General features: G+C 48.3%; 1 protein-coding gene across 3 annotated transcripts in view; it reads right to left on the bottom strand.

Moving 5' to 3' along the window:
• LOC135219753 (RNA-binding protein 39-like) overlaps nucleotides 1-8,563 on the bottom strand; it is a 46,463-nt gene that overhangs the window by 36,826 nt on the left and 1,074 nt on the right. The gene's annotated exons all lie outside the window — the stretch shown is intronic.

An 8,563-nucleotide genomic window follows, 5' to 3' on the forward strand; every position in this document is an offset into this window, starting at 1 on the left:
GTCTTACTTGGGAGAAAACACTTACTTCATGAGGAAAGTAGAGGTCTTGAGGTGTTGCTTCCACGGAGGTTGGCTTATAACTGCCCTCCAACTTAGTTTACTGGCAGTGCTTAGGTTATTTTTGGGGAAAATGGCCTAGCTGCACATAGGGGAAACAACCGACTGGACTAGAGATTAATTAAAGTCTAGCCATGTGCAGCGCAAACATACCTCCATGATGCCATCTTGATGTTTGCGGAGTTACTTGTGTCAATAAATTTTCCATTCCATGTGCTAAATCCGCACACCAATTGTACCCATAGACACTGGGGCACTTTCTTCACAACAATCGTGCACAATGACGACATCCGCCTTGGATCCAAGGAAACTCACGATTTTTTGGTAGAAAGAAGAAGCATGCACTAGATAATCACTTAAATAAATAGTTAAACAGCAGTATAATGTCATGAATTACATAAATTTTTTACATATTCATGATTTTTAATGTGAAAATATTCGTTGTTGAAAAGTAACTAGATTCCTGACCCAAATATCACCAGTTTTGCTGTGAACACTACCTACAGTATTGTTCACGCTCTCCTATTGTTTATCAAAGTTGCCAAAAGGTATGTGTTTACCCTGCAAATTGGGTATAAGACACAAAACTGGGGAAATAAGTGAAGTTGGCGTATCTTTTTGTAGTAATGTACATATTAGAGCAATTTTCTCATTTTTGCATTACTATGACAACTAGAATTCATGGAAAAAGTTTGAAAATGCATTGGCGTATGTGTGAAGCTCCACTAAATTGGCAACAATGAAATTTTGTCGTCATCTGCTCTACTTTAGAAAATACCTGTAATTTTTCAGGGTTAATTTGGCTGCAAAATGGGATAATAGACATGAATTAAAATAGGTAAACACTTTGTAGTAACATAAAGGAAAGTTAAACTAAATAATGAGTAACTGTTTGTGGAGTGAGCGCTTAGCAACCAGGAACCGCAACGTACTTCAAGTGCAATTTGGAGTGAATTAAGACCAAAATGTGTATAATTACAATCAAATAAGCACTGTGGAGTTTCAGTTTTGATGGCAGTAAGGATAAAACCCCCGATTACAAGGTAAAAATGAATTCAGTTCAAACCATGACCCCGGGAATAACAAGTTTCATACTTTCACTAATATAGGCAACATGTTTTATTGTGCTAATTACAAATGCAATCTTGAGTAAGATCAATAAATGTTACATATAGGGTGAACAACCGCAGACGATCCATCGTCATAGCGTGGCCATGCCTTATTCACTCGATATTTAATTGGTGAAACAAGAATACAAATACAACTTTAAGCATACCATTCAAAAGATTGAAGTTTCATCAACATAATGTGATACATGAAAGACCCATACGAACTAAAATAAGCATGTGAGGTCTTCGTAAAATATGTTTTCAAGGCAGTTTTGAAATCCAATATGGTGGCTACGGTGTGGATGGAAGGGTCTAGTCAGTGATGGACACCATCTTTCCCAGCCTTCCCAGCACTCATTTGAACAATGTTAGCGTATATATGTAACGTTTATTGATCTTACTCAAGATTGCAGTTGTAATCAGCACAATAAAACAAAATTTTGTTGCCTATATTACTGAAAGTATGAAACTTTTTATTCCCGGGGTCATGGTTTGAACTGAATTCATTTTTACCTTGCAATCGGCGGTTTTTATCCTTACTGCCATCACAACTGAAACTCCACAGTGCTTACGATTGTTATTAGGTATATACACAATTTGGTCTCCATGCACTCCACATTGCACTTTAAACAAGTTGCTGTTCCTGGTTCCTAAGCGTGCGTGCCACAAACACAGTTATGAACAGCAGACGACGAAACTGCAAAGTTTTATTCCCTAAATTGTTTACTTTACTCGTTATTTAGTTCAACTTTACTTTATTTTAAAATGTTAATTCATGTCTATTATCCCTTTTTTGCAACCAAATTACCCCCAAAAAGTAATTTTGTCGAAAAATTATTTTTTCCTATATACAAACCTAGGTTGTCTAACAAAAGGATATCCGCGGAACGCGCCGCCGCTACCGCATACAAAGAGTTCAAACTTGAATCGCTGTAACCTGGGTCTGGGGTAACTGCGCGGGGTGAGCCCGGGCCAGCTTGGGTAGGTCATTGTGATACCATTCTTTGAGCGTTAGAATAACTTAGTCTAAACAGACACACTCTTCAAAATGGGGGCCATAACTCAATGAGGGGTGGATGAGGAGGGCCATTAATCTGTTAGACAACCTAGGTTTGTATATAGGAAAAAATAATTTTTCGACAAAATTACTTTTGTTCCGACTAAGTACAAACCGTCGGTTTTGTCTAACAAAAGGAGACTCGAACTGAGGGATGGGGAAGGTGAGAGTGACCTGAATGTACCCTTTGAAGAGCCGCCAATAACTTCACATGACCTGATGTTAACCCAGACCCCCTACTCCTCATGACACTTTACACGGTAAGGATTCAATAGGGGAGAACCCAAGGGGCTCCGGCTGTTTTGTCCTAACCTATGGTACTAATACTCACTCAGAGAGCTGTTCCTGAAGGATTCCTAGCCATCATTCCTACTCTCCAGGTAAGTCAGTAGTGGCCAAGTCGTGTCATGGACAGTACAGTCATACGTAGGATATTACCAGGAAAACTCACTCTACCCCTACTTACATTCGGCCAGATCTTAGGCGGGAATTGCTGGGAGTGTGTGAGTGTGTATTTCCAAATTGAGGTACGCAGTGCGGGTGACCAACGCCTAGAGGATCTCTTGGGCTGCGACAATAAGGGGCCCAGAGAGAACATTCTAGAGATTTGAACGTAACTTCTCGTAGGCTAGAAGGAGGTGAAGGTGGTTTGACTCTTCCAGGTGCCTGCTCTCAATACCTGACCTACTGAGAGGTTCTTCCTGAAGAGCATAGAGGAGCCTATGCCCCTAACTTCGTGAGCCCTCACCTTTTGGCATTGGTACTTCCTTGTTTTCGTAGGCCCTTCTTATAACCTGTCTGATCCAGAAGGAGATGGTATTCTTAGCCACCTCTTTCGGATGCTTGCCCGTGGCCACGAACAGCCGTTTGATAGCCGGTCTGAACTGTCTCGTCCTCTTGAGGTAGGCTTTCATGGCTCTGACCGGGCATAGAATCAGTTCCCCTTTGTCAAAGCCGGTAAAATCCCCCAAGGAAGGAATGGTAAAAGAGGAAAACATCTCCTCTGGCTTGTATGGGTCTTGAGTCTTGGCTACAAAGCCAGGGACAAACGAGAACCCCATCTCCCTCCAACGCCTGGTGTGTGACACTTCGTAGGGACAGCGCGTGGAGTTCGCTGACCCTCTTCGAAGATGCCAGGGCTAAGAGGAAAAGGGTCTTCAAGGTGAGGTTCTTCAAGGAAGCTGAATGTAAGGGCTCATAGGGAGGACCTCTCAAGGATTCCAGGACTAAGGCTACATCCCAGTGGGGAGTCCGTAGCTCTCTCGGGGGGGGGACAGGTCTTCCTAAAGTGCTTGAAGAGCAACAAAATTTCTGGAGATGCAGCGAGGTCCATGCCTTTCAACGCGAATACTTGATTTAAAGCCGCTCTATAACCCTCCACTGCCGATATGGATATTCGTTTTATCCTTCCTGAGGTGGTTGGAAAAAAACCTCGCTCAGTTGAGGGATGGTGGCCTCGTCTGGGGCAATGCCTTTATTTCTTGACACCGATCTTGAAAAACCTGTCGCCACTTTCCCTGGTACAATCTGCCTGAGGAAGGTTTCACAGGATTGGCCATGGCCTCAGCTAACTGCCTGGAAAAACCTCTATCGCGGAGGATTTTGATGACAGTCTGAACCCGTGTAAGCGGAGGGCCGACGGATTTGGGTGTAGGCATCCGTTGTTGGGTTGGGCGAGAAGATCTATTCTGTCTGGTAGGCTTACCGGGTCCTCTAACTGAAGATCCAGCACTTCTGGGAACCAGGGGGCTTCCGGCCACCAAGGAGCTACTAAGGTTACTCGCAGGTTCTGCGAGTAGCGAATCTTCTGAAGGATCTTCTGGAGGAGGGGGAAAGGCGGAAAGGCGTAAGCGTCCAGGTTCTTCCAATCTTGCAGGAGGGCATCCTCCCCCTCTGCCTGCGGGTCTGGGAGTGGGGAGAAGAACACTGGCAGTTTTCTGTTCCATGCGGTGGCAAAGAGGTCTATCGACGGAGAGCCCCACCTCTTTATCAGACCATCTGCTACTTCTTGATGGAGGGAAACCCACTCAGTGTGATATCTGTCCCCATCCTGCTCAGATGGTCCGCCCAAACATTTTTCTTGCCTGGAATATATCTTGCCTTGAGGGTGATGTCCATTTACCTCTGCTAACTCCTGGATTTGCTACTGCCAGGCGACAGAGATCAGTGAGACTGTGCCCCCGTTTGTTTAGATATGCCACCACCGTGGAGTTGTCTGACATTAGGCCCACCGTTTTCCCTTGGAGTTGAGACAGGAAGTGCTGAAGGGAGAGGAAGACTGCCTTCAATTCCAAGACATTGATGTGAGCTGCTTTCTCTTCTTCCGACACAGGCCGCTCACTTTTCTTCCCCCTCCGTCAGGTGCTGCCCCCCCCCCACCTTCTTTTGATGCATCCGTGAAGAGAAGAATCTCTGGGGTTCTCGGACTGAGAGAGATGCCCCCTTGGAGGTGGGAAGAAAGGCACATCCACCACTCCAGGGACTTCCTTACTTCTTGGAGAGAACGAATTTTGCTGTTGGGGTCCCCATTCCTGAGGAGACCATTGTTTCTTGAACAGCCACTGAAGCGGCCTCATACGCCTTCTGCTGTGAGGCACTAGTCTCTCTATTGAGGTCCATGTGTCCTAAGATGGACTGGCAGAGTTTTGCCGTGGGAGGGCTGGGCCCCAAAGCTCTCCGCACTTGAGATACTAGGCCGGAGACCCTGTTCTCCGAGGGGAAGGCCTTCATGAGGGATGAATCTGTGTCATTCCGAGGTACACCATCCTTTGCCTGGGAGTGAAATCCGACTTGTCGACATTCACCACCACTCCCAGTTCCTGAACGAATGACAAAACTAGCTGAAGGTGCTCCGCACACTGCGCAGCCGTCTCGGCTAAGATGAGCCAATCGTCCAGGTAGCGGAGGAGACGGATGCCTCTTGCGTGTGCCCAAACTGACACTATCTTGAAGACCCTGGTGAACACCTGTGGGGTTGGCTGTGGCGAGGCCGAAGCACAGGCAGGTGAACTGCAGAGTCTTCCCTGCTGACAATCTGAGGAATTTTCTGGAGGAGGGGTGAACAGGGACTTGGAAGTAGGCATCTTGAAGATCTATTGAGGCCATGCAGTCTCCCTCCTGACACAAGCTCGAACGGAGTCTGCCGTTTCCATCCGAAACTTTGTCAGAGAAAGGAACTTGTTGAGGGGGGTGAAAGGTCGGTATGACCGGCCTCCAACCCCCTGTTGCCTTTTCTACCGAGGAAGAGTCTGGAGTAGAACCCTGGACCTGGATCCTGAACCTCTTCCAACGCCCCTTTCTGAAGTAGCTTGGATATTTCCTCCTCCAGGGCCCGTCCGCGGTCCGAGTCCGGTCGATAGAAGGGACTTGGATGGGGGTAGGGGATAGAGTGGGTGTAGACTGGAAGGGAAGACGGTAGCCCTGACTTGATAACCTTGCAGGGTCCAATCTTCCGCTCCTGCTTGCTGCCACACTTGCCAATTGGCAGCCAAGCACCCCCTACCTTCCGCTGACGGGCAGGATCTGGCCTAGAATTTCTTGCGGGGACCTCCCTCTCTTCTGTTGCCCTTCTGCTTCCGCTCCTTTGATGGAAAGGGACGAGTCTTCTCCCTATGGAACTTGTCCTTCGACACAGAGTAAGGTTTCTTCTCCTCTCGCCTACGCACGGGAAAAGCCGGTCTCTGCGCTTCTCTTACCTGTTGGCTAATCTGTGGTGCTGGCCTGTGTGGTCTATGGCCCGGGGTTGCGGAATTGGAGAGAGCCCTAGATTGGAGAGATCGCTCCTTCTTCTCCGCTGCCTTGCGAACTTCTTTCCGCAGGAATAAGTTCTTTCTGGAACAGCGGGTTTTTCCGTAAGTCCGGGAGGAGGTCTCTCACCACTGGCGATTTGGCCTCCTTGAAGGCATTCTCTCTCCTTTTCACCTCCATATTAGCCCACAGGACCGCTAAGTTGTCTGCTTGGTGCGAGAGTGTCTTGATCCCCACCCTGCATGAACGAAGAGCAAGTTTCTGCTGCTGCTGAGGCTGGAGCTCGGGTAAGAACTGCGGAAGTGCTGCCAGTAGACGTTCATCCACGAATTCGTAGCGAGGGCCAGAGCTAGAGCGCGAATGAGTCCTTCGGTTTCTGAGGGAGAGAGCAAGAGGTGCTTTTTCTGAAGGGCGTCCAGACTGACATCTAAGAGATCTGCAAGGTCCCTGGAATATGCAGACTCCTTAGTTTTGTCACCTGTTGGCCTATAATACCTGCTGGCCCCCTGAGCAGGGATAGGAAGCCACCTCTGTTTCTCAGATACCCTAGTGGTGAAGTCGTGGCTTCTCGGGACGCTCTAGCCATGGCTAGCCTAAACCTGTTGCTCCAGGGGAGGCTGACCGAGGGGGGCTGTGAATTCTTCAGGTTGAGCACCTTATGCACCTCTGACTGAAACTCCTGGTTCAGTTCCTCAGTTTCTGTTAGGCCATTGGCGCTTCTAATCAACGACAGAATCTGGTTGAATGATAAGGGCTCGGGCTCCGCAGGTTGAGCTAGGTCTGACTGCCGTCCGAATCGGGGTCAGAATCGGGCTACCCCTCGGAGCATGAATCGGGCTCGGAATCAGAGTCAGAACTGTCACCCAAATCTGGAAACAGTTCCTCTGACTTCTTTTCCAAAAGGAACTTCTTCCTGGCTTCTTCCATCCTACGGGCAGACTCCTCTAGACTGGTGTTCTTCTTCTCCACTTGCTGGGAAACCTCCTTTTTGGAGCTTAAGTAGTCCTTTCCCTCCACCGCTGTTTGACCAGGTTTGCAATGTCCAGTGCTGGGAGTGAGGACCTGGGCCCCCACTGTACCTAGGCTAACTGATGGAGGTGGTGCGGAGGGGTACTAGGCTCATGCCTAGTCCTAGCTTTTTCGGGCATCAACGCTGGCACTGGTCTCTCAGCGCGACCTAGGCCTTGCGGCATCGAAAGGTCTCATTGATGCTCCTCCTCCGAGCGTTGTGGCTGGCTGGCTTCTTGCGTCGGGTTGCCGCCAACTTCTGGAGGGGAGGGGGCCTCCGGCTCTGCGAGTTGGGTCCCGTTCCGGGCTCCTTAGCACTGTCCTCAGGATGGGAGGGAGGGTGAGGCATCAGGTCCGTCACCGGATCCCTCTGGGGCTGGGACTGATTGTGCCCGAGAGGAACAGGGGTTACCTTGGCACCCAACCCGGCTGTGTCTCGGTACTGCTATGGTCATACCTAGATAGTTCGGCCTTTAGGCTAGGCGGGAACAACGCTCTCGGTTGAAGACCCCTTCTTGTTACGCTTCGAGGCAGGAACATGGATCCCAGCCCCTAAGGTAGCTTCTTTCCTCTTACCTGCTTTCCTAGCCCCCGACGACGAAGGTTTCTTTAGCCTAAGTTTCTTGGGAAGGACACTAGGCTCACTAACTAGGTCCCCCGTTAATAAGGAGGAAGGATTACTAGGCCTAGTGTTCTCCAATTGGGCACTATCCCCCTCACACAAGGCCTTAGGCCCCACAGTAGTACGGCCTAGGCCTAGGCTTATCGGCATCAACATTAGCGTCACTGAAAACACTCTCATGCGCCTCATAATAGAGCCTCCACTGATCATTATCCACTGCGCACAGGTTGAACACGATGCATCAGGGAACATTCAAAAACCCCTACAAGCAATACACCAAAGATGAGGATCCGAGGTTGGTTGGCGAAGGCAAAGATGTACACAACGCATGCCATCGGAAACACACACACAAACCTCCCCGAAAAAGAAAAAACCCACCATAGATCCGCCTTCCATACTTACAGGGAAGTTAGGAATTGCTAGGTAATACTAAAGGATAAATAAAAGGATAGGAATAGGGCACTGGGGAAGCACTCAAGACAGGATGTCAAAGATATATCACGATAAAGAAAGACTACAGTCGGCGGTCATGCGTTGTTTATCTCAAGTCGGGTCAAGGCGGAAGGAGTAGGTGTTGACACGACGGCTACCGCGAAAAGAATGGTATCACAATGACCTACCCAAGCTGGCCCGGGCTACACCCCGCGCAGTTAACCCCACCCCAGACCCAGGTACAGCGATTCAAGTTTGAACTCTTTGTATGCGGTAGCGGCGGCGCGTTCCCGCGGATATCCTTTTGTTAGACAACCGACGGTTTTGTACTTAGTCGGAACAAATTACAGATATTTCTAAAGTAGATACAATCCAATGTTTCTAACCTTGTTGTACATCTGGCTGCCGAAAACCAGAGAAGAACAGACTACGGATAAGTGGATTTTTTATTTTTCTAGCACTTTTCATTGATTCAAGTCTATATTAGTATTTTGATTTTCTTTAATAACTGTATGGCAGAAATAAATGGAA

This window comes from Macrobrachium nipponense, chromosome 1 (genome assembly GCF_015104395.2).
Source record: "Macrobrachium nipponense isolate FS-2020 chromosome 1, ASM1510439v2, whole genome shotgun sequence".
Taxonomy (NCBI): domain Eukaryota; kingdom Metazoa; phylum Arthropoda; class Malacostraca; order Decapoda; family Palaemonidae; genus Macrobrachium; species Macrobrachium nipponense.